Genomic DNA, 27,726 nt, shown 5'->3' with positions numbered 1-27,726 from the left:
ATTATACCATTTTGATAGATGAGATACCTATGGCAAAACGGTTATGATCTTATCTATATATATAATAGAGTAAGTGCCTCAACCTTCAAACAAGAAGAAGTAGCGCCCTGCCCCCAGGGCCGGACCAAGCAAGAAGAAGGGGCTGGTCCAAGCAAGAAGAAGAAGTAGTGCCATATCAAACCAAGGACGAAGAGGGATAATTTGCATATTCAGTAGCCGTGCATTGTGGGTAACCACAAAAGTTCACTTATAGCTGAATTATTGCAGATTTCCTTCTGTTTTAAGAAGGCAAATTACACCAATCTTTGCTTTTTTTTTAGCAGAAGGTCTTTTTGGTCCCTTTATCTCCCTATACATTCTTAGTAGTTTGGGTCACCCTGAGCTGCTTGGTTACTCTGTTGTACTGGTCCAAGCCCTATCTCATACAGCCTTATCAAGCCTTGCCATGTACAGATGAGGACCAAAAGTCTGAACTAGGCTGTTACATGTGACAGGGGGTTGAGGGTTTGAGATGACTGTGTAAAATGTAAAGCTATATGCGTGCTATACACCAGCAGCTCTGGATGCTTGCTTGGCTTACCAAGGGTGAAATGGGATAATTTGCATATTTAGTAGCAGTGCATTGTGGGTAACCACAAATGTTCACTTATAGCTGAATTATTGCAGATTTGCTTCTGTTTTAAGAAGGCAAATTACACCAATACAGTGTGCAGCATTGCAGGAAGTGGCGACAGTGGAATGCACACTGGAACGCGGAAGAGGTGAGTCATCCCTGCCCGCTGCCTCTTACTAATAGTGGCGGCTGCTGCTGAGCTTAAGCAGGAGGGGTGGTCTTGCTGAACCTAAGCTGCAGGGTGAGCACACATGGGGGACCGAGGTGAGGGGGGGTTCTGTTGAGCTTAAGCTGGAGGAGGAGTGCACATGGGGGACCCAGGTGAGTGAAGGAGGGAGGGTCCTGCTGCACTTAACCTGCAGGGGAAGTGCACATGGGGGACCCAGGTGAGGGAGGGGGGTCCTGCTGAGCTTAAGCTGGAGGGGGAGCGCACATGAGGGACCCAGGTGAGGGGGGGTCCGACCCCCCTCCCCACCGCTGTGCCCAATACCCCCTTCCTGCCCTCTACCCCCTTATTCCTGCCCTCTACGCCGCGGGTCATCTATCTTCTATATATATAGGCTATCATTCATAAAGGAGCTGTCGGTATGGAGAATCAGTGCGGGAAAACACCGCTGGCGGTGTTTTAGACTTCTGGGTGAGCATTCATAAAAAAGTATCCATGTGCGGTAGCAGTGCGGAGATTCCCCAAACTAGGCTGGCGGTAGGCTTGCAGAGACACGGAATCTGCCGAGTTGATACATTTCTCCGTGTTGCGCTCTGCTGCAGCTGCCTGGGACTGGGAGGTCTGTGTGTCTCCATTCACTTACATTGGTATCGCCACATCAGAGGGAGCAGTACTTCCCGACCTTACACCGCTTGCGGTGATCTTTGTGAATTAACATTTTGCTACATTTGTTCCGATAATCACCGCATAAGGCGGTGATTTATCACTCTGCTCGGTAGTGTCATTTTTTCATGCGGAAAGAGACTTTATGAATGCTGACTTTGCTAAGTGGTCGGTAAAGTCCGCTGTTTTAAGCATTTCCGCATGCGGAAATGCTTTATGAATGATAGCCTTTATAGAGTAAGTGCCTCAACCTTCAAGCAAGAAGAAGAAGTAGCGCCCTGCCCCCAGGGCTGGTCCAAGCAAGAAGAAGGGGCTGGTCCAAGCAAGAAGAAGAAGTAGTGCCATATCAAACCAAGGGCGAAGAGGGATAATTTGCATATTCAATAGCAATGCATTGTGGGTAACCACAAAAGTTCACTTATAGCTGAATTATTGCAGATTTGCTTCGGTATAGAGACAGCAAATTGCACCAAGCTTTGCTTTTTTAGTAGGAGGGCTTTTTGGTCCCTTTTATGCTCCTATACATTCTTAGTAGTTTGGGTCACCCTGAGCTGTTTAGTTACTCTGTTGTACTGGTCCAAGCCCTCTCTTATACAGCCGTATCAATCCTTGCCATGTACTGATGAGGATCAAAAGTCTGAAACAGGCTGTCACATGTGGGTTTGATAGCACTGTGTAAAATTTAAAGCTATATGCTTGCTATACACCAGCGGTTCTGGGTGCTTGCTTGCCTTACCAAGGGTGAAATGGGATAATTTGGATATTTAGTAGCAATGCATTGTGGGTAACCACAAATGTTCACTTATAGCTGATTTATTGCAGAATTCCTTCTGTTTTAAGAAGGCAAATTACACCAATACAGTGGGCGGCATTGCAGGAAGTGACGACAGTGGAATGCACGCTGGAACGCGGAAGAGATGAGTCATCCCTGCCCGCTGCCTCTTACTAATAGTGGCGGCTGCTGCTGAGCTTAAGCAGGAGGGGGAGCGCACATGGGTGACCCAGGTGAGAGGTGAGGGGTGAGGGGTGAGGGGTGAGGGGGGTCCAACCCCCCTCCCCACCGCTGTGCCCAATACCCCCTTCCGGTCCTCTACCCCCTTATTTGGCGTATGCTATGCCGCGGGTCAGCTAGTATCCTGATAAAAGGACACCTGAGCATTTATGTTATTGTCATAGTAAGGGTTTTCTAGTGCAGGGTACCTTACTTACATAGGTAATGCTCAAAAACACATCCACTGGTGCACATGACAGAAGGGGGCCCTGGGCTCAGTCGCCGCCCGGGACCCCCAAACCAACATGCAACACCAAGAATGGGAGTGTAGGTGAACCCAAGTACTCCCACTAACAGGGTATTTACCCCCAAAATGTTTTGCATTCATCATTTAGAGGCAGTGTAGGGGAATGTGGGTTTGCTGGTCCCTGGTGGTGCCATAGCCCGGGGCCCATTTCTATTATGTGGACCAGTGTTGGTGTTTTTTTTTTTTTTTTTTTTTTGCAGCTTCCAGTATGCAGAATGAGCAGATAAGTGGTTAGGGAGGGAGGCAATGCCAATGAGAGGGTATACCCATACTTCCCAACTGTCCCTCCTTTTGGTCTACTGAAAAATGTGTTTAATTGGCTCCAAAACTTTATTCCCATCTTTTAAATTGATATATTTCTTATTTTCTAGTGTTAATATGAAGGGAAATGAGCCAGGATAGAAAGGACCAGTGTGGTTTGAATTATAAAACAACATATTTTGGCAGAGGTGTGGCTTAATTGTCCCTCTTTCTCTTCTCAAAAAGTTGGGAGGTGTGGGTATACCTGCACGTGGTGCCCCCTGCTGATCACATAGTCTACGATTATGTCTGACCGAACACCCTCACCTGAATGTTGCTGAAATTATGCAACTCCTGCTAGATTTAGTACTGCAGACACGGATGTATACCATTACACTTGATTGGTTGACCGGCTGTTTGTGGACCATATAAAATAGCAGATTGTTGGCTGGGATTGAGCACATTTTACATAGGTAATGATCAATAAACATAGTAAATAAAATTCTAATCCAAAATTAGACTCTGAGTCCATAAGTTGCAATTCATGACAAATGGTTGTCCATGTTCAAGGTGAATTGAAAAAACAAAAAGAAAAAAAATCCTGTTACTTGATTAGAGATCATAGTAGAATAAATCATACACTATTCCCTTTTACTTGTCTAAATGACTTGGTCATTGGCATACTTCAGGAGTCCAGGTGTGGAACTCCAGGCCTGAAGGGCCAGATCCATGCCAGTGTTTAGGATGGACTGAGAAAGAAAGGAATGTGTTCTACCTGATGGACCACGCCTTTCCTGATTCAGACCCATCCATTCATTTGAGCTGCGTCAAAAATGTGTGAGGACCTCGGCCCTCATAGGACCGGTTTGACATCCCTGTTCTAGAGCCACGGGCCCCAGTGCAAATTCAAAAATTGGCCACATTCTCTGATATGTGCAGACCGCAGGTAAAGTTATTTTCAGAAGATAGTGGTCACCATGACATAGAAATAATTCATTCTTCAGATCTCGGCATTAGTAAAACCATAAGGGTTAAATCGTTAACGTCTGGTACAGCTTCTGTGCGCGGTTAGCGCACAACTTTTTTACCGATACTTACACCAAATATACATTCCTAGTAGTTTGGGTCACCCTGAGCTGCTTGGTTACTCTGTTACACCAAATTGTGCAAATAGCGGCATACTAGCAACGTGTGTGTTAGCTAGCTGTGCTACGTGTTCAATCCGCACTATGTACCCTGCATACAAATTGGTAAGATTGCCTTGTGCTATCTGTACACAGTAACGGTAATGAACGTCAGTGAATCCACCCCAATGTAATTTAGGTATGCAGGATATATAGATATATAGAAAAGATTATATCAAGAGAAGGGTACCTTATTTCCAGTTAACTTTAAGTATTTTTTAATTTGGAGTATATGAAATGTCTTGTTATCTCCCCTACCACATTCCTGCTCCTCACTGGTTGGCTGAGGGCAGTTAAGTATGAAGCTGCTGAAATACGATGTGTTTACAAAGCAATCTAGATATGACAGTGCAGTTTCTAGGAGGAAAAAAAAGAGTAAGAGAGGAAATGACAACAGGATTGGTTTCAGTCAGAGGCAGTAAAGATGGAACGTGCCTACAATTGTTTTCTCTTTATTTACTAAATAAAATTCACTGAAATCAAACATACATACTGTACATACATAAGTTATGTAAGTAGAATATATGTGCTTTTTTTCCTGGGGTAGTATGGCTGTCCCTGCTGCTTTAAAGAGTAATAGGGCCCATTTACAAGTCAGTGAGTGTGGACATTGCATTTGTTATGTTACATTACACAACGGGAGGAACCCAGCAGGCGCTGTGCTGAATGTGCAGAAATCTAATCAACAATCAATACAGCTGTTGTAGATTGGATTTGGATGTGGATTACAATTAGTACCCCGACCCTATCACAGTTTCAAATGATAAACTATATCCAAAATAGATCTGAGCTCAATTCGCTTGAGGGGTTTCATAGATCACCAGCAGATTTCACCATAAGTACCAAATAAGCCAGAAATATCAGTGAAATATCTACTGTGATGGTTAACAGACAGAATAATGCACAGACTCACCCAGGAACCTCCGATTACAAAAGAGTCAGAACACAAGCATCACATTCAATTCAATTCAATTCACTTTATTGTCATTGTGTAACACAACGAAATTACTTTTCATGACAACCCCACGGTGCATTTAGGGAACATAGTGATAGTAACAAGGAAGAGAAGAAATTATACAAGTATGCCAGGTATTACAGCTGTTTAAACAATTTGTACACAGTGTTAATTATTTCAGAGAGGATTCAGAGTTCATCAAGTTTATGGCGGATGGGAAAAAGCTGTCTTTCAGTCTGTTTGTGTGTGTGCGGATTGATCTAAAAGGTTTACCTGATGGAAGGAGCTCAAACAAGGCATTTCCAGGGTGAGTGTTGTCCTTGATAATGTTTTTGGCCCTTCTCAAGCTGCGAGTATTATACAAAAGTTCCAGTGATGGTAGTTCAGTGCCAATAATGGCTTCTGCTTTTTTAACAACTCGCTGCAGGGCTTCTCTAGTAGCCTTCGTGCAGCTGTTGTACCAGGCCGTAATGCAATTGGTCAGAACGCTTTCTATAGTGCATCTGTAGAAATTAACCAGCAGCTTCTGTGGGGGGTTAGCGCTCCTTAGTTTTCTCAGAAAGTAGAGACGTTGTTGTGCTTTGCCAGTTACAGCTAAAGCATTGTCAGCCCAGGACAGGTTCTCTGCAATGGTGACTCCCAAAAATTTGAAGCTGGAAACTCTCTCCACAGCCTCTGCATTGATCATTAGCGGTAGGTGAGTGGTCTTTTTGGTGGTCCTAAAGTCCAGAATAATTTCTTTGGTCTTCTTTGTATTTAATAACAGGTTGTTAATGTCGCACCATGCAGTCAGGTTCCTAACTTCTTCTCTGTATGCAGCTTCCTCATTGTCTGATATAAGCCCAATGACAGTTGTATCATCTGCAATCGTAGTGGGGTGTGGGTGTCAAAAACACCCTCCAGTGAAAAGATACAGGAGACAAAAGTGGGAGCCCAATGGTGTAGTATGTCAAAAACAATGGAACGTAATAAAAGTAAGACGCTACTCACAAAGGTGGGTTGCAGGGGGGCAACCGACCACAGGAAGCAGGTGGAGACAACAAACCCGACTCCACTCGGGGTGGTCCCTAGGGACCTGGATGCGGTCGCTCTCCTTAGTAAAAGAAAGGGGACAGATATCCGCCGTGGTCGAAGCCACGTGTGGTCTGTACCCACCCCTCAGACGGGTGAGGTAAGGGGATATAATTGCACAATAAGGGTATAAGAGGCGCCCTGGTGTAATAAAAGCATCTAAAAGCAGTTTAAAAATGGGAAATAAATTTGAGGTAGCTTACCTCAGTGACAAAAAAAAATCTTTGTATTTTACAAAGGTTTTTATTAGTAGCACAGGCAACGCGTTTCATGGGTCAGAGCCCGCTTCCTCAGGCCAATAACAGTGCCAAACTAAATGACAGATTCAGCAAAAGGAGCCTCTCTAGGGAGCCTCTCTGTCATTTAGTTTGGCACTGTTATTGGCCTGAGGAAGCGGGCTCTGACCCGAGAAACGCGTTGCCTGTGCTACTAATAAAAACCTTTGTAAAATACAAAGATTTTTTTCGTCACTGAGGTAAGCTACCTCAAATTTATTTCCCGTTTTTAAACTGCTTTTAGATGCTTTTATTACACCAGGGTGCCTCTTATACCCTTATTGTGTATCATCTGCAAACTTAACAATTATGTTTGAGGTATGGATAGGCTGGCAGTCATGGGTGAAAAGTGCATAGAGGAGAGGGCTTAATACACAGCCCTGTGGCACGCCAGTGCTCAGGGTATGGGTCGAGGATGTCTGTTTTCCTAGTCTGACAGTTTGAGGGCGATTAGTAAGGAAGTCCAATAACCAAGTACATATGGAGGGAGAAAGACCAAGTGCATGGAGTTTGTTGGTCAGCTGGCTAGGTACAATGGTGTTAAATGCTGAGCTGTAGTCAACAAAGAGCATCCTAACCAGGGGCGTAGCAATAGGGGGTGCAGAGGTAGCGACCACATCGGGGCCCTTGGGCCAGAGGGGCCCCAAAGGGCCCTTCCTCAACTACAGTATTAGCTCTCTATTGGTCCTGTGCTCATAATAATCACTTCTATAGATGCTTTGAATAGTGGTAATCCTTAACAAACTGTTTCCCATCCTTTTCTTGCACCTTTGACACTGTAGTTGCCCTTGGCAGGTTTTGGTGCACCATATCAATTGTTATGTATAGAGTGCTTGGGGGGGGGGCCCATTGTAAAACTTGCATCGGGGCCCACTGCTCCTTAGCTACGCCACTGATCCTAACATAGGAGTTGGGCTTTTCCAGGTGTGAGAGGGCAGCATGGAGAGCTACACAGATGGCATCCTCAGTCGATCTATTTGTTCGGTAAGCATATGAATATACAGGCCCGGATTTACCTCACAGGACCCTATAGGCACAGATGTCCGGGCACCTTAGACTCCGCCCTCCATGAACCTATAAACCCCCGCTGAACCGCACCACAAGTGTCCAGACTGTCCCAGCTGTCACTTATCAATTACTTCCCTTGCCTGGCCGTCATAGGTAGCTACAGGTTCCCCTTAGTATTAGGTAGCCAGAAGAACCTTCAATATTAGGCAGATAGAGGTGTCCCTGACTGAAGGGAGATCTCAGCAGTGGAATGCCAAGAGCTAGGTTAGAAACCTCTCATTTATTATTATTATTATTTAGTATTTATATAGCGCCGACATATTACGCAGCGCTGTACAGTATATATATATATATATCTTGTCACTAACTGTCCCTCAAAGGAGCTCACAATCTAATCCCTACCATTGCCATATGTCTATATTATGTACTGTAAGTACTGTAGTCTAGGGCCAATTTTTTTTAGGGGGAGCCAATTAACTTATCCGTATGTTTTTGGAATGTGGGAGGAAACCGGAGTGCCCGGAGGAAACCCACGCAGACACCGAGAGAACATACAAACTCTTTGCAGATAGTGCCCTGGCTGGGATTCGAACCAGGGACCCAGCGCTGCAAGGCGAGAGAGCTAACCACTACGCCACCGTGCTGCCCATTTACACTCTCATCAAAGTTCCGCATAGGGAAGAAGAGAGGGAGGAGCTTAGGGAGGAGAGTGAGCCGCTTGTTCATCATCAGGCACCAATATGCACATGCCTACATTGCCTTATGGAAAATCCATCCCTGTGAATATACCATTTATTTTTTACTTTCGATGGGCTACAACAGACTGTCCGAAGCTACCTCTGCTCTCTCAGATGAGCAGTAGAATGAGGAGGAAACTTTATTGTTCAGAAAACCATCACATTGGCTTGTAAAGGATTTTGTGATTGAACTGCACACGAAACTCTTCTAATTCCCGTACAATCTGAAGGCTCCAAGCAAACATAATTCAGTCTGAATGAAGCTCCATCTGAACTTCATGCTGAACTCTAGTGTAACCTTCTAACCTTGGAACTCCTGAGCTAAACAGAAATGATGTATATAGGGAGTCTCATTTAGATTCCACGAAAATTAAATGTCCTCATTTCCAGTTGGAACTTGGAAAACAGACTTCTGCAGAAATACTGCATTACTTTAACTCGGTAATTTTAGCCCCATCCTAGAACTTGAAAGCAATGGACCAATCAGAGAATGTGGAGTCAATGCTGAAGTATTTGGCCAATCGGAGAATGCAAAAAAAAATAACCCAAAAAGGATCCCTGGAAATCGGAAACCCACGGAATCGTTAATCAGCACTGGCAGAAATCAGAATTTACACAAAGTTGCAAATCGGCATTTCTGACCATCCCTGGTATTTTAAAGGTACCTGACCCAAGACAAAAATAGCTAAGGTAGACACAGAGGCAAGTTTACTGTATGCTGGATTGGCATACCTCTGTGGGCTTGATTCACAAAGCGGTGCTAACAGCGTTAGCATGCTTGTGAAAAGCCCCATATCATGGCATACATCAGTTAGGTCGCGCTAATTAACGCTTGCAAAGTCCGGTGTGCGTGATACGTTGCACTCGGTGCAACAAAAATGGCGTACCTGATGCACCTACAACATCGCAATGGAATCAGGTCCACTGTGTTGTCCATTTCTCTTCTCATTCTCATCGGTCCCCATAATCACTTCTTGAAAAAATATGGCTTTTGGCAAAAGCCAAGTTTTCCAACAGGAAGAAGCCGATTTGGTGTGGCTTGGTGTAATGTTCCCTCCTATCACCCTCCTCAGGGAGGATTCCCATTGGTCAGTTAGAGGATCAGTGTGGGGCAACCCAGTGGCACATTTAAAGATGCTTTATCAGAGCAGAGATCATCAATTAAAGATCTTAGAGGATATTGGCATGGGACATTTCTGAGGATATTGGAGTGGGATCATTAGGCAGGGCCGGATTTCTGGCAAGGCCACATAGGCCATGGCCTAGGGCACCAGAAAATTAGGGGCGGCTCAGTGAGGGGCAGTAAAGTTGTTCTATGTAGCCATCCCTATCTACAAGGACAGCTTTAACCTTTGAACTCTCTGTCCTGTACTCTGTACTGTCCTTGTATCATCCCTGCAAGACCTGTAAGCTCTATCCTGCAGGTACACATCAGCCTACCTTTCATGGTAACACAATGGGTCCATCATTAACGAGATAGCAAACATAACATAAAAGTTCAAAACATAACTTATAATCTATACGCATATTACTAAAATAGTTATTGTCTGTGACATCCAATGATGTAAAGTAAGTAGAATTCTCATTGGGGCACACAGAGATAACAACCATACAGACATTATAGTTGGCCTTGGGTGGTAAAAAGTACAAATCCGGCCCTGTCATTAGGTAGATGTATTTAGTGTTAATTAAGAACATTGTGGTTACCTATGTGGAAATGGGTAAGTGGTACCTATTTCTCCTGGGGAGCAGGCATCTGGGGGTGCTCTTGTGAAAGGAAACCCACTAAAGATGCCACCATGAAGCCCTATCCAGGCCATTCACTGCACCAGAGCTGGAAATGAGACTCTTGCCCATGATGTGGAGGGAGGGGAGGGGGGAAGGAGAGACTTTGCTGCAACCTCTCTTCCAAAGCACCCCCCCCTCCCGCACCATCATGGACCATGCGAGCTCAGGGTGCAGAGCCTGACGCGGTCCAGGCTCTGAGTTCTGGCTATACCAGCCTGCATGGATAACCAGGGTTTAAAGAGGCTGGGGGGGGGGGGGTTGGCACATCATTTTTTGTTATGTATTTTTATGTCACAAAGCATTTATTTGCCAGGGATTCTTAAACAACAGTATTGCAGTTGTACAGCAGTCACCGGCAAAAGCATTGAACCTTGCCTCAGGGTTTCCTGTTGGTCAATACACTGTCAAGAAACCCCAGCAGGAAATGCATGGCTGTTTCTGGGGATATGGGTACATTTTCAATATTTCCAATTCCAATCAGTTGATTGATGTCATTTTAAACACATTTGAAGACATGTTTTCCTATCCTAAGTTTAAAATCTATTTTTCTCAACAACTACAAAGACTTTTTGAAAATGTTTCCCTTTGTTTCCCTTATTTTTCTTAACATGCTTAGCAAATGTGATGACTATAGCAGGTATAAGGGTTTTTTTTTGCCATTACACTCAAAAGTCGGAACCTTTAACTTCAATGTACTTCTCCCTGAAATCTGCCAGTGAGTTTGCAAAATATGAGACAATTACATGACAATATCCAGTAAGCAAAAACATCCAATACAGTTGGACTTTAAAAAGTTGCCTCCGTCCTTATCCCTAATGAACATACATCTTAGCGCAACTTAGGTAACTTTGCATGGGTCACAATATCTTCTGATGTTTGGTTCACATTTTCTGACATCACAGCTTCATTTTAACTAGTTTGCAAAACGAGTTAAAACCCAAAAAGTAAAGTGAGTAAGCCTAATGATCATTATCACTACAGACATGAACAGCATCAGAAATTAGAAATTCCCCTGCCACAAACTCCAAAGCATGAAAAGGAACACCAATGCAGATGTATTCACTGAAAAAAATCAATTCAGCTGATTATACTTTACAATAATTGATGAAGCTCAGCTTTTAATATAATAGGTTTAGTTTTTTGCTGACTCCATACATCAGGGTCAAGGGCATTATGTTATGTTTAAAAAATACACTATGGCCTCAATTCACTAAGATCATGCTGGAGATAATAAGGCAAGAGAAAACTTACCTCCACACAGTGAGAGAGTTATCTTATCTCTTCATTCCTTATGAACTACCTTCTCTGTAGTTAATTTACCTCCTCTGTAGTTAATTTACCTCCTCTGTAGTTAATTTACCTCCTCTGTAGTTAAGTTACCTCCTCTGTAGTTAAGTTACCTCCTCTGTAGTTAAGTTACCTCCTCTGTAGTTAATTTACCTCCTCTGTAGTTATTTTCACACGCAGTTAATTAACAGCCTGTCTTTAACTCTGGAGTTATTTTAAGGATTGGAGAGTTAACTTAAAGACAGAAGAGTTAACTTTAGGTTTGCCTGAGGTAAAATGTTTCCTGAATACTATATGCCTTATCACCATGGTAACAACTCTAGAAACGTTATTAAAGACAGGAGATAAGCTTAGTGAATTGAGGCCAATGTGATGTATTTAAGGAGAACTGGAGCTAAAGTGTGCGGTGTGATGATGGTAGGCCCCCTTTTTTTTTTGTACCAGCGGTCTCTGGTCCTTACAGGGCCAGAGACTACTGGTACTGAAGTGGTTAAGCCAGGCCCTCAGGGGCGTAACTAGACTTGATAGGGCCCACTGAAAAATATGATAGTATGGGGCCCCCTTGGTCCCCAATCCACATGCAGGTCATGTGATTGCAAGCCTGCAAATGGCAGCGGAGAGTTTTCTTCTGTGAAACAACATCTGGAAGCAGGAAAAAAATTACACACTCTCCTGCTCAGGGTTTCTGTGAGCAAACAGGGAGGATTTTTTTTTGCTAATTGGCTGCACTTGAGATTAGGGAGAGGGAAGAGGAGGAGCCCCCAAAGTCTTTGCCCCCCCCCCCCCTGCAATGGCGGGGGTTGCTGGGCTGATTATTTTGCCCATGCAGGCACTCAAACAACTTCCACATAATACTATCAATTAGCTAGGCCAGACTTACTCAATTGGGGTTCCTTGAAGTCCATGCAGGGGTTCCCTGGCTTGGAAGGGTGTATTTTTTTTCCAGCAAACTAAATATGTAACTATACAATTGTTACTGTGACCTATTGGCCCAGACCAAATAACTTTTTCTATAAATTGTGGAAAGTTATTTTAAACAAGAGATGAACAAAAATATCTCCTAGGAGAAAACTTTGGAGAAAAAGGGGATTGGACCCATTATATTATCTACTTCTTCTGTTTATGTGCCAATGCCAGTAGTTTTATGGATACCAATAATTGTATTCTTCATGTTATTCGTACCCAGTGCAGCACCATAGAAAATGATGGTGCTATATAAATTAGTAATAAAAATAATAATAATAAATTATAATAATAGGTTCTTCTTCAGATCTCCTAGTTGTATTTTACACCAGTGGTGCTTGCGAATTTTCACCTAAGTTATTTTCGCATCCAAAATCCCGTTTTCGAATTCTGCGAATTTTCACGAAAATCTACAGAAATATTTGCGTTTTTGAACTTCGCTGTATGCGGACGCTTATACCCTTATGCGGAAAAATTTCCGCAATAATCCGCTAAATATGCGCATGGGTGAACTAATATATGCGTACATTCCACCTTCCAATGCGGAATTGTATACGTATAGAAGGGCAATAATATTTCTACGCATGCGCAATGATCCGTATAGACGCAGTTACCGCACGCGAAGTTGACTTCGCAATACATACGTCAATTACGCGTAGCGGGCGAAACTTTGCATAGCGGTACTACGACTGCGGCGAAATACATACGCGATAAAATATGTATTAAACATGAAAATAACGGACATTAGGCGAAAATTAACGCGAAAAAATTTGATCGAAAATTTGCATGTCGAAAATAAATTAGTGCTTTTTTCGGCGAAAATACGGCGAAAAGAATATTTGCATTTTCGCTCATCACTGTTTTACACCACTGGCTTGCAGAAAAACACTTGGCTGGCTTAGTGGCCGGTTTAGGTACCTGGCACACATCAATTTGTCAAAAGTTTGAGTCAGTACTCTGAAGTGTATTCTCGGTGTCAGGGTGTCAATAAACGTTAGCATTTTATTGCTTTTAAATTAAAATTTCAGTGTTAGAATTCTTCAGAGACTGTCAGCAAGGGCTTTAATTTAGTTTAATAGCTGCCTTCTCTGCATCGCGCAGTTTGGCATTCAGGAAGGCATTTGCACTGCTATATGTTTTAAAAAGATAATTAAAAGTGTATGTTTAAAGTTTAATTAATTGGACTGTTGTTCGGCCATTTGTTATAACCCTGTGGTTTTCAGACACAATTATATTTGGCGTATGCATATTGTTATGCACAAAGAATGAATCCAAAGATGAGATTACCAACAGCCTAAAGAAAAAAAATATTTTAGGCCTCTTTCACAGTGGGACGTTGCGTTTGATGCAACGTCAAGGTCGCATAACGTGCCCCTAATGCAACGCATTGAAAGACTATAACTTGGATGTTATAGTACATTATTTAGCCCTGCGTTTGGTGCGCCGTTTTCGTCGCACAGTGATGGAACGAAAACGGCACATGCCTTACATGTAAAAAAAAAATTACTGAGCATGTGCAACACACATAACGCAGCAAATGTATTGCTAAACGCACAGCATGCAGAACTTTCTAAATATTGCTACACGTTACACACAACGCAACGTGTGCACTGTGAATGTCGCACAGACTTAGTATCGCTGTGCGTTAGTCTGCGTTGGAACATTTTCTAATGTGCGACTTTAACGTCGCACTGTGAAAGAGGCCTTAAAAATATATATTTAACCACTTCACAACTGAGGAGTTTTACCCCTGAAACACCAGAGCAATTTCCACCTTTCAGCGCTCCTTCCATTCATTCGTCTATAGCTTTATCATTACTTATCACAATGAAATGAACTATATCTTGTTTTTTTCGCCACCAATTAGGCTTTCTTTAGGTGGGACATTATGCCAAGAATTATTTTATTCTAAATGTGCTTTAATGGAAAAATAGGAAAGAATGTGGGAAAAAAACATTATTTTTCAGTTTTTGGCAATTATAGTTTTTAAATAATGCATGTTACTGTAATTAAAACCCATGAAATGTATTTGCCCAATTGTCCCGGTTATAAAACCATTTAAATTATGTCCCTATCACAATGTTTGGTGCCAATATTTTATTTGGAAATAAAGGTGCATTTTTTTCAGTTTTGCGTCCATCCCTAATTACAAGCCCGTAGTTTATAAAGTAACTGTGTTATACCCTCTTGACATAAATATTTAAAGTTCAGTCCCTAAGGTAACTATTTATGTATTTTTTTATTGTAATTTATTTATTTTTTTTAATTACAAAAAAAAAAAAAATTTGGGGAGTGTGGGAGGCAATGAGTTAATTTATAGTGTAAAACTAATGTATTTGTATATGAAAAATGCTTTACGTTGTAGTTTTAATATTTGGCCACAAGATGGCCACAGAAACTTTTTGCTCATGCGACCTGTAAGCGTTGGAAGGATGCTTACAGGAAGAGCAATGAGGCTGGGAAACTTTTTTTTTTTCCACAATGATCGCGCTGCTTCTCATAGAAGCAGCCGATCATTGCAGGGGGCGTAGATCAATGAACGGGAATGGTTTTCCCGTTCATTGATCTCCAGGCGAGCGGGCGGTGGCGTGCACAAGCACGGGAGTGCGCGCACGAGCGAGCGGGAGCGCGGACAGCGGCGGTAGCGGCAGGAGGTGCGGATATCTCTGTCCCTGGTGTTGACAGGGTGGAAAAAGGGGCGGAGATATCCGCACCTGTGGGGGTAAAGTGGTTAAAGTGCAATTTCAAGCACAGATTATTTTTTAAGTGCACTTAAAGGGAAATTTAAAAATAAACAGTTTTACTTACCTGGGGCTTCTACCAGCTGGTACTCTACAATTCTCTAGTCCCCTGCTGCGGCTCAATTTTGAGTTTTGACAACTGAGCCTGTTGCCGGCCACTGTGCCTGCGCGGCAATGGCTGTACTCGTCCTCATTTGTATTCACATCACTGGGAGCGTCCTGCACAGGCACAATACAAGAAAATGTCTACTGTGCCTGCGCAGGACACTACTGGCAGTGGTAGCGCAAACAAGGACACGCCCAGCCAGGCCACACAGGTGCAATCGCCAGCGACAGGCTCAGTCACCCAAACTGCGCTGTGGCAGGAGACTAGAGGATTGCAGAGTACCGGTGCAGGCACAGGTCGACTGCAGGGGGTCAGTAAAAGCCCCAGGTAAGTAAAACTGGCTTTTTTAAGTAGACTTAAAGGAGTTCTTTGGGTGGGGGGGGTTAAAAATAAAAACAGACACTTAGCTGGGGCTTCTACCGGCCCCCTGAAGCTGTAATATCCCGCACCGTCCTCCAACGATCCATCGTTCTTCGGTGATGGTCCCCGTGTGTGTCTTCGGGAGCTTACTGTGCAGTACAAGAAAACATCCTACTGCACCTGCGCAGTAAGCTCCTGATGTTGAGCGCGGGAGCGCCATTATTCGGCAGTAATATATTACCGGGACTGGCGGCAGGGAACCAAAGATCAAAGAAGGACGGCATGGGACATTACAGCCTCAGGGAGCTGGTAGACGCCCCAGGTAAGTGTCCGTTTGTATTTTAACCCCCCCCCCCCCCAAGAGAACCCCTTTACAATACAATAATACAATAACATTTCTATAGCGCTTTTCTCCCATAGGACTCAAAGCGCTTAGGCTCTCTCAGATTCAGTAATTAGTAGGATGAAGTATTCACACAACAAAAGTTATATTTCTGCAAATGCCAGACTAAACAGGTGGGTTTTCAGTCTGGATTTAAACACGTCCAGGGATGGGGCTGTCCTGATCTGTTGAGGTAAGGAGTTCCAAAACGTAGGGGCAGCATGACAGAAGGCTCTGGGACCAAAAGTTTCCAAGTGGACTCTGGGTATGACTAGATTATTAGAACCTGTGGATCTGAGAATGCGGGGATTGCTACGCAGCTGTAACATATCTTTCATGTATCCAGGGCCTAGATTATTCAGGGATTTAAATGTCAGTAGGCCGATCTTGAATAGGATTATATAATTAATTAATTGGCTGTATTGTAGTCGCTTTTTTGGCTACTAATCCCATACACTAATAAAGGGGAAGGTTAAACCCATATAATGTATAGACAATAAAAGAATGGATTGGGGTCGCACACCTTCTTAAGTATACCAAAATATAAATTTATTGATTGCTTATCTACAGATCATCCCATAAATACCCACAAGTGTAATAACATATATCCCAAACAATTAAAACCAACAAATGCAGAGCATCAATAGCTATATGCATGTGACCACACTGTGATGATGCTTATATTGGATATAGTTATCCTGGCCAGGAAATATACCATACCACCAATGCAGTCATCCGCGCAATCTCTCTCCTTTCATACTTGTGCCAAAGCTGATCAAAAGTTATCGGGGGGCCCCCTTATCCACACAATGAAGTCTGATGCACCATGACTCCAGCAAGATATGCTTTGAAAGTTATGCACATTTCATTTCGCTGCCGCATATAGCCTGGCAGCATTGGTTGGTCTCACCCCTCCTTTCGTCAGCTGCTTTTCTGTAGTGTATCCCGGGTACAGGTATTAAACCATTCAGTCCTGCCACACTCGCGCTGGGATCAGTAAAGATGCCTCCTCACAGCGCTGTGTACCGCTATGATGCAAGACGCCAGCCCGGGATCCCATCCGGCATGTGTGGAGAAAGATGCTGCGTCACACGCATCCGCGTAAGCTCCGCGGATGCGTGTGACGCAGCATCTTTCTCCACACATGCCGGATGGGATCCCGGGCTGGCGTCTTGCATCATAGCGGTACACAGCGCTGTGAGGAGGCATCTTTACTGATCCCAGCGCGAGTGTGGCAGGACTGAATGGTTTAATACCTGTACCCGGGATACACTACAGAAAAGCAGCTGACGAAAGGAGGGGTGAGACCAACCAATGCTGCCAGGCTATATGCGGCAGCGAAATGAAATGTGCATAACTTTCAAAGCATATCTTGCTGGAGTCATGGTGCATCAGACTTCATTGTGTGGATAAGGGGGCCCCCCGATAACTTTTGATCAGCTTTGGCACAAGTATGAAAGGAGAGAGATTGCGCGGATGACTGCATTGGTGGTATGGTATATTTCCTGGCCAGGATAACTATATCCAATATAAGCATCATCACAGTGTGGTCACATGCATATAGCTATTGATGCTCTGCATTTGTTGGTTTTAATTGTTTGGGATATATGTTATTACACTTGTGGGTATTTATGGGATGATCTGTAGATAAGCAATCAATAAATTTATATTTTGGTATACTTAAGAAGGTGTGCGACCCCAATCCATTCTTTTATTGATCTTGAATAGGACCCTCCATTTTATAGGTAGCCAGTGAAGGAAATGCAGGACTGGCATTATGTGGCAGTGACGGGGTTGGTTGGTTAGCAGTCTGGCAGCAGTATTCTGTATCAGCTGTAGGCGGTACAAGACCTTTTTTGGAAGGCCAGTGTAGAGAGCATTGCAGTAGTCCAGTCGGGATGTGATGAAGGCGTGGACTAAGGTTGGCAGATCTTCTGGGGGTATGAGGTGCTTGATTTTTGCAATGTTCTTCAGGTGAAAATAGGATGATTTCACCACAGCAGAGATTTGAGTTCTGAATTTTAAATCCCCATCAATTAGAACTCCCAGGCTACGCACATGATCAGAGCTGCGTAGATCCGTGCCTCCTATTCCCAGTGGTGAAGACTGCAAGTTAAGTTGTTTTGTTATCATGCTCTGCCCTCCAATCAGAAGGACTTCAGTTTTGTCTGCATTTAGTTTCAGCCAGTTGTCATTCATCCATTGCTGTAGTTCACGTAAGCAGGCGTTTATAGTTAGAGTTGGGTCTGTCACACCAGGCTTGAAGGAAAGATATAGTTGGGTGTCGTCTGCATAGCAGTGGTATGTCAGGCCATGTTTTTGGATTAGTTTTCCCAACGGTAGCATGTAAATCGTGAAAAGCAGGGGAGAGAGGATTGAGCCCTGGGGCACCCCATACTTAAGTGTTACAGGGGTGGACAGGAAGGGCCCCATAGACACTTTGTGGGTTCTGCCACTCAAGAAGGATTGGAACCACTGAAGTACTATGCCATCAATGCCGCAGTATTCCTGTAGCCTGTTTATCAAGATGTCATGGTCAACTGTGTCAAAGGCTGCAGAAAGGTCTAGCAGTATGAGGATCGAGCACTCTCCTCTGTCTCTTGCCATGAGCAGGTGGTTGCATATTTGGATGAGGGCAGTTTCAGTGCTGTGGTGTTTCCTGAAGCCAGACTGGAATGGGTCATAACTGTTATTTTGTAGGATTCTGGCTTCTAGCTTTAAGTACCACTTTATTAGAAAATGTTGTTAAAATTCATTATGGGTGCAAAGTGTTTGTCAAATAAAAATAGAAAGAGCCCAGATGTACCACTTTGTAGGTTCTCATCTCCTCCAGAGTAGCCTCTGACTGCCTGCTTCCCACTCCCCTCTACAACCCACTATGTCTATTGCCATTCTTTACTAGTAAAGCCTGACAGCCATGATCTGCAATCAACGGTCAGGGTCATTTTTAGGCATAGACAAATCAGGCAGATGCCTGGTGTGACAGCTGCAGGAGGGGAGGGGGCAGCATAGGGCTATTCTTAGCTCACTGTATTTTATTAAATTCTTAAATACACTAATTGTCCAATGTGTTTAGAAATCACAAAGAGAAGGTCAATTTCTTCCACAGCTGGTGGAAATGCCCTACTGTAGCTATTCACGTGTGTAACACTCCTCACATGCTTCACCCCTCCTCTGGAATGTCCTTCCACAACACACCTGTCACTCTCCAACTATTAAAATCCAGGGATGAGCAGCAACTACGCCAGTGCGAATTTACGCATCATAGCTCGTAGGTGACGTTTCAAAACTACTCTTACGAATTTACGCGTAGCGAAGTACCACTACGTGTAGCTTACACCCACTAAGTGTAGTTAACGTGTGTTGCGTAGCGAAGAATGCATTAATCACATCTAATTTCCCGTGTGCGATTGTATGCTTACATTTTTACGCATTGGATACGGGAATGTAGGCATAGAAGAGTTCCCTGTTTAAGCATTTTAAAAGGGATTAATGCGTACAATTTTCTGCATACGGGCATAAGCATCCACATACACTACGCTTCGCACTACGCGTAATTGCGTATTTTAACGCGTAGTCTACGAAATGTAGACGAAGCGAATATTTGATTTTGAAGCCGTAGTTTGGCGAAGCGTAATTGCGTAAAACTACGTGTATTTCCAGCGTAGCGAAGTTGGCTGACTACGACCATCCCTGTTAAAATCTTTAATTTTAAAGTTATGTATTCCAAAGTTATGCACCAATTTTGCATGTAGTTTCGATACATTGTCATGTAAATTAACTCCATTGATATGCACAATACTGAAGAATTGCATAAAAAAGGGATTTGGGAACTTCCAGTTTTATTGCGCAAAAACAAGGACAACTCGTTTTGCAGGTGTTTCCTGCTTCTTCATGTCAGCAAAAAAATAAAATAAAAATGTACCAACCAGCCGGGGCTGATAAGACTTCAGCGCTGTCTTAGAGGCACTTGCCTAGCCTGACCCTCTTCTCACGCCAGCCTTTACTCTGATGATGGCTAACCCTAATCTAGCCTCTGCACAATCTACACTTTTGATGGCCCGAACTGTTTGTCAATGAGCAGTATTCTGCAAACATCAGCTGTTTGCATTCGTGGTGAACAGTGAACATTTGGCGTGTTTGATTTGCACCCTATACATTATCATTGAGCTAAACTTTGACCCCTTACCTTACAGTGAGCAGACACATGACAGCCAATCAGCTGGCACCCCCTCCTGGACTGCCCACCCCCCTATCAAAAAGCAGTTGTGGTGGCCATATTAGATTAATTCTCTGCTGGCTGCTGACTGTTAGTGAGATCAGGGCCAGACTTGCTGCAGATAGGTAGGAAAAGCATTAGCTAGGCCTGTGTTATTGTTCCTCACTTGCTGTAAAAGCACCCCAAACAGGCCTTCTGAGGGCTAGCACATTGGTCCCCTGTGTGTGTCACTCCACAGCCCACTGACACCCAGATCTGTGTGCACACTACTGCTGTTGCTGTTGTAGGCACAGAACCACTCCAGTGCATTATTATTTCACTGTATTCTGATAGCATGTCTCTGTGTGTGACACTCCACAGCCCACTGACACCCAGAGCTGTGTACATTACTTCTATTGTAGCCACATTAAGTTGCAGGCACAGAGTACCACTCCAGTGCATCATTTGTAGGAATGTAATGTGATTCCTGCCCTTTAGGGACTTTGCGTCAACTCCATAATCGTTGGTGGGACTTTTGGTATTGACCCCACGCCGGCATGCCCCTGTTCAGATGTTAGACCACTTGAAACAACTTTTGCATTATTTTTTTTGCCAGAAACAGTCATTGTAGGTTTTAAAATCGGCCTGCCCATTGAAGTCTATGGCGGTTCACCAGATTCGCCTGTTCGTGAACATTTGCTGAAGTTTGCGTTCACTGTTTGCGAACGGAAAATTCTATGTTCGTAACATCTCTAATCTACACCAATATAAGCTCCATCTTCACTACTAAAAATGGTGTGCATGGCACATTGGCACATGGCTTTTGGCGCAGGTTGAGCCAAATGACGGCTCTCCCTGCTGCCGCACTAATTCCAGGTGGCGCTAAAAACTATTCTCCCTTCGAGTAATAGCAACTTGAAGGGAGAAGTAATTCATGGTCCGGCAATCACTGGATCTCAGAATTACGAGTGTGTGAGGCGCAAAATATAGCATCCCTGCTTCGGTGCTATGCGCCGCCCAAAAAAACCTTGCCTCACTAAAAATGCCCTTCGCCGATATGTGCTGCTTAGTTATTATAACTATGGGGCATCACCAGTGCTTAAATTACCCCTAGTGATTTACATATTAGTCTATGGGGTGCCCATTTTACCTGCTGTCTACACCCTCACATATCCCTGTTGATCTCGAGAAAAGCAAACAGCCTCTATATGCAAAATTTTGCATCGGAATTCATAATTACATATCGTAATGCAAAATTTATTTCGTATGTAATATTTATAAATTAATAATTTCTCATATTTTTCACATAATTTTTGTATAATTTTGTAAAATTTTGTGCGGACTTTGGCGGTTAATAGTAAAGCCCTCCTACATGCTATTGCTGCCAAAAGTGCTACATATAAGACTGTTTTTGATTAATAGTCACATGGGTTAAACATTGAATAATATTTTATTCACATATTAGATGACCTTATATCCCAAGCAAGATGCTAATCTTGATAACGAATTTAGGGATTTTTAGGGAGATCTAGTCTAAGTAATTGAATAAGTACTGAGTCAAATCATTAAAATGCCAATAAAACAACATTTTATTATTTACAACATGTCAAAAATACATAACTACACTATTTTTCTTGCTGTTTACAAAAACCATCATAGAAATATACAGATACACACGTCTACAATTGTAGCAAAATCAACCTTGTATAGGTAACTTTTTCAACAGATTTTTGTCCCTATTTTATCTCTTAAACCTAACACGGTCTGTCGGTTATAGTGATAGGGACAATCAGTGTCCGTATTTATATATTATCAATGAGCGTGCCGAGAAAATTTAGCGTGCCGAGAAAATTTAGATTTTTCTCGACGCGTTTCGTGAACCTTGTAACAAATAACGTTCACTTCCTCAGGACCATCACTTTTCCCAGCTAGATAGAAGATCATATGAATGGTTAAGTGCTACATATGCTAAGGAGAATAGCGGGTACAAGTAAAACATTTTTTTTCAAAAAGACATAGTAGTTTATGAGAAAATTGATTTTAAGAATGCAAAGAAAAATGCTTTTTAAACTGTCATATTTCAAAGTCTTAAAAACGATTTTTTTCTTTGAATTACTAAAATCGATTTTCTTAAAAACTACAAGGCCTTTTTGGAAAATTCTTTTTTTTTTACTTGCATTCACAATTCTCCCTAACATTTGTAACAAATGGTGTCAATAGCATGTATGGGGACTTTGCTATTCCCTGCTGCAGTCGGCATAAAATTGCATGACAATTATTTGAAATTTTACGCAAAATTACAAATCACTATGCAAAATCAATTGAATTTACAAATTGTAATGACGTATAGGCGTAATTGCAAAAATGTACACAAAATTTTGCGTAATCGTAATTAGCTGATTATGATTCATCACTAGCCTCTACAAGGCTTGGACCAATTAGCCCTAAAATGGGAAAAAAAATTCCCTCCCGACTCCAGATGGCAATCCAAAAATACAGCGTAGGTTCAGCAACACCTTAAACAAAAGCTAGATTAAGGCTGAAAATCTCATTACACTAAAATATACATTCTATCTGCTAATAGCTCTCTCTCGTAATGACGGTAATTATTGTGATTTGCTAAATACTACTTACGTGTACATCTCAGCCATTTCAGAAAGGAATTAACGGAAATATACACCATAGTACAATAAAAACCCAACCGGTTTAATAATTCAATTACCGCAGATGATGACGAGCTTCTCAACGGAAGTGAATTAGAGGTGCTATATTAATCCTTCTCAGTTTAGGTTCTTTATCTGATAATGACAATGAATATTCTTCCATACATAACAGTACAGGATGTTTCTGCTGCTTTTATGTTTAGAGCTTTGAAAAGACATTGAAGAAATTCCTGACAATCGTTAAGAAGCTTAAAAATACATTTACAGTGCTTATCATACGTTGTTGTGTTTGCTGCACTTTTATGGTAGCTTTAAAGCCTGTAACTTGAAGAGACCAACAAATTGGAGGAAAACAGGTTCCTGGTATCAGGCGAGTTGTTCTAGCCTGACCTTTGTTCATGTGACTGTAATGGAATTACAGATCCCCAAAAAATCATATCTTCAGAGAAAATCAGGCAAATAAATAATATCCAGAGAGCAAAGACCTAGGTTCTTCGAAAAACAAAGTGATGAACAGTGTTGGGCGAACAGTGTTCGCCACTGTTCGGGTTCTGCAGAACATCACCCTGTTCGGGTGATGTTCGAGTTCGGCCGAACACCTGATGGTGTTCGGCCTTTTTAGTTCGGGTTCGATGCCCGCCGAACAGGGCCGAACAGGGCCCCTGTTCGGCCGAACAGGGCCCTGTTCGCCCGAACATGCCGCAATACGGCCCCCCTATGGGGTCACAGGCATAAGGGGGGAGCATGCCCCGATCGCGGGGGGGGGGGTCGGAAATTCCCCCCACCCCCTCCGCTAGTGTTCCCCCCTCCCCCCTCTGCCCGCTTCCCCATAACAAAAGTTTGTTGAAAGTTAATACTAGTACAGGTGGCTGGCTGCTGGCGTGACAGTGGAGTGAGTGAGGAAGAGGAGTCCGCCTAGGAGAGTGACGCGTTGAGGCCGGGCAGCGGGCGGTTCAGCGGTAGTACCCTTGTGGTACTTCCGCCCATTCTCTGACCTCACGTCCTCTACATACGAGGGTACGCGTCACGCGTACCCTCGTATGCGTCATCACGTAGAGGACGTGAGGTCAGAGAAAGGGCGGAAGTACCACAAGGATACTACCGCTGAACCACCCGCTGCCCGGCCTCAACGCGTCACTCTCCTAGGCGGACTCCTCCTCCTCACTCCACTGCCAGCAGCCAGCCACCGGTACTAGTATTAACTTTCAACAAACTTTTGTTATGGGGAAGCGGGCAGAGGGGGGAGCGCTAGCGGAGGGGGGAATTTCCGACCCCCCGCGATCGGGGCATGCTCCCCCCTTATGCCTGCGACCCCATAGGGGGGCCGTATTGTGGCATGTTCGGGTCCCCATTGACTTCCATTGAGTTCGGGGTTCGGGCTGAACATGCCGAACATCTGGCCCATGTTCGGCCTGTTCGGCCCGAACCCGAACATCCAGGTGTTCGCCCAACACTAGTGATGAGATAGACTGCATTTACTGGGTGAACAAATGGCTTTACTATAGAAGATTAGGTACTCTCAAACCCTGGTTGTTGGCAAGAAAACCACTGTGAGTGAAAATGGGGAATTAGACCTCTCTTCTTTTCAGGTATGTGGGATGTTCTCCAGATGACAGTAGCTCTCCAAACATTAGCAATTGGATATATGTTGTATAGGGTGTACTCTACAGTAGAATTGCTATGTGTATAAAGCGCAACAATTTTACCGATAATCCCGACTTAAAGGTAGCATACATTGCACAATTAGCGCCACCCTCATTACCTAGGAATTGCACAAGTTATCTGGGCACCGCATAGGTTACTGAATATGTAACCCCCAAAAGAAGGTTACAAAATATAATTGCAGATTTACCTTCTGTAAAACGGCCACAAGATGGCAGCACTGAGGTGTTAAGCCTTTGGAACTAAAAGGTCGCATAGACTGTTGCCAGCAATCCAATATGCAAATGAGGGGAATTTGCTGTAACTTTCCAGAAGCCACGCGCGGCCAGTCAGAGAGCTACTGCGCAGGCTCAGGGGGCAGAGAGAACAGGGTGTAGCCAGAGGGAAACAGGCTGAGACTGGCAGAGCACGCCAGAGAGTGAGAGGAGAAGGACTTGTGCCAGGAGCTGGTGGTGCGGAGCTGGAAGGAGGTGACACAGAGAGGCCATAGCAGTCACCTGGACAGTAGGAGGGGACCCGGCCGCCATAGGAGAGACCAGCGCAGAGCAGTAAGGACAGCGGCAGCAGGTTGGACAGTGACAGGAGGCCGGTGGTGGTGGACCTTGCCTAGACCCGAGCCATACCAGAGGCCACAAACAGATGAGTACAGGCCTGCTGGCCAACCCCAAGCCACATAGTGTGTTTCAAAGTGGTGTTACTAGAGACTGTTAGTGTGAGAGAGCCATCCACACACAATGACATTGTGCTAAGAGAAGCTACTGCTGATGATAAGAAGTACATTGCCTGTTCAGGCCTAGCTGTTGCTGATAGACATTTGTGAGCCTCCCTAGAGTACCTGCAAAGCTGACACAGCCTCCGCCAGCATTAGGGTCTAGTGTATCAAGAGACATTGTTCCTGTCAAGTCCGTTTCAGAATTAACAAGAGTTTGATATTTAAAGTGGACCTGTCAGCATAAAAGTGGAAGAGTGGAGGAGGAGTCACATTGCATCTTGTGATATTAAAGTGTGCTGCAGGAGCATCCAGGTGATACCTGACCAAGCTACAGAGTTAACGTACTTGGATTACAAGTTTTGCATCAACTCTAATTCAGAGTTCATTCAGCTTTGACATCAAAGTGCGCTCAAACAAAGTTCTATTATAGTGGGAAGGTGTTGATGGTATAGAGGGGTGCCTTGGTCACTTTATATTTTATTTTATCTTTATTTTGCTTTAACCCTTTTGGATTATTTGCTTTATCTTTTATTTTGTTTGTTGTTTTGGGGAGCCCAATTCAGAGGGAAGGTATTTAGAGTGGAGAGTATTCAGTGCTACAAATACAACCTTAAAGAGTCTACAAAATCTTGGAGCAAGGTGAATGTCCTGATTGGACCAACCAAAGAACTGTCATCTATTCCAGTGTTTCTCAACATTTCATGGGTGTGTACCCCTTTTGAAAGCATGTGCTGGCCAAGTACCCCCTGGTATGGTAAAGACTATCTCTAGTACATGATGATCGTTTCCAAACCATTTTATACACATTTGCTATTGTTTTAATTAGCTGAAATACTAGTTTGGCTGTGGTTTTGTATCGAACTTAATTAAATTCATCAAGGCGAAGTACCCCCTGGGCGCTTCAGAAGTACCCCCAGGGGTACGCGTACCACATGTTGAGAACCTAGGATCTATTCAGTACCATATTGCGAACTGTCACGAGTTTCCCATCAGGGTTTTGCTGAGCAATATAGATTGGACTTGGTGGCAAGGAACTGAGAACTGATTAGGTACTGGACTGAATTGCTCAGTAGACCAACCCATTTCCCCAGGCCACGCCCAACATCGGTACTGTGATCTGTATATGCTGTAAAGTGGTTGATTGTTGTACAAGAAGACCTATTGTAGCTCACTATAATTTCTGTGTAACTAACCGTTTTCTTCCGCAGCTTTTAACGGTGCACTGGCAGTGAAGAGCTGAAGATTGTGTTATTTGACCTTTGATGTGCAAGGAAAGTGTATTTTGACATTGAAGTGTACTTGATTGACCTTTCTCTACAGTGGCCACTGTTAGGACACGAATAAATCTTTGATAATTTCATCTGAGTCAGTGTCTGGTGGATTCCACTAAGCCGAGTGCCTGGTGCTTGCGGATAAAGCGGGTTACAAATACACCCCATAGTTGCTATACCCTTGTGCCCAATTTTGAAGATTTCTATACAGTACAGCTAATGAAAGCTAGGTGTGCCCAAAATGGATAAATGACTAAAATGTGTAAAACTGTGTGTCAAGATCTCACTTACATTCCAAGAAAAGGAGCATTTTTAGACAATTAATTTTGTGTCATTACTGGGCCAGTAATTAGCACTTAGCGGGAGTGCTTCCCATAAACTCATAAGCTACAAACTCATGCTAGATTAAAGCCAGCCAAGGAAGGAGGCCTATAATGACAGCTTTGAATGAGACTCGTGTGCAGGGCTGTGGAGTCAGAGTCGAGGAGTTGGAGTAATTTTGGGTATCTGGAGTCGGAGTCGGTGGTTTCATGAACTAAGGAGTCAGAACCGGGAGTCGGAGTCGGATGATTTTTGTACAAAACCCACAGCCCTGGTAAGTATTATACTAAGGATTTGGAAACGAGGAGTCAGAGTCGGAGCCATTTTGGGTACCCAGAGTCGGAGTTGGAGCCGGAGTCGGTGGTTTCATAAACTGAGGAGTCAGAGTTGGAGTGGGATGATTTTTGTACTGACTCCACAGCCCTGATCATGTGCATATAGTGTGTGTACAACATCCACCCAACGTCACCAAAGATGTGGCAAGCTGGATCTTTAGCGACTCCTGATACCAAAACAACCCCAATCACATTGTTCTCACTGCTCCACCCACCCATGAGACGTGGACCCATCATGCTCACTCATTGTCCCTCTGCACCACCATGGCAATAGACCCATCACATTTGTATGGAACTCGGATTCAAACTGTGGCTAGATCTCTGCTGGGTGACAAAATGTGTTCTTAGCTTTAGTATAATAGAGGTGCTTGGTGGAGTTCTTCCAGGGGTAAAAATATTGGATGTTTTGGGGAGGAGGTGTTGCTTAGCGATTTGGTGAGAAAGTGTTTGTAGGAGCTGGGCAGGGAACTCTGAGAAGATAGCCATATTCTTTAAATACCTCAATGCCTGTCCTAATTCACCAATCTGCTTCATTGGTCAGTGGTTCCTGGAGACATTTTTAAACCTTCCTGGTGGTAACCCCAAGTCAGGCTTGGGGTGGAAAAATGCAGCCCGGAGCGGTAATCCCGAGCCTGACTTGATGTAGCCGTTGGGAGGTACAGGGAGACAGCGGTAGCGTGGTGGTGATTTAGCTCACCTCCCCCGTGATGCAGACACCGGAAGCCAT

The sequence above is a fragment of the Hyperolius riggenbachi genome, chromosome 9 (genome assembly GCF_040937935.1).
Source record: "Hyperolius riggenbachi isolate aHypRig1 chromosome 9, aHypRig1.pri, whole genome shotgun sequence".
Classification (NCBI taxonomy): Eukaryota; Metazoa; Chordata; class Amphibia; order Anura; family Hyperoliidae; genus Hyperolius; species Hyperolius riggenbachi.
This window is presented reverse-complemented; position numbering follows the sequence as displayed.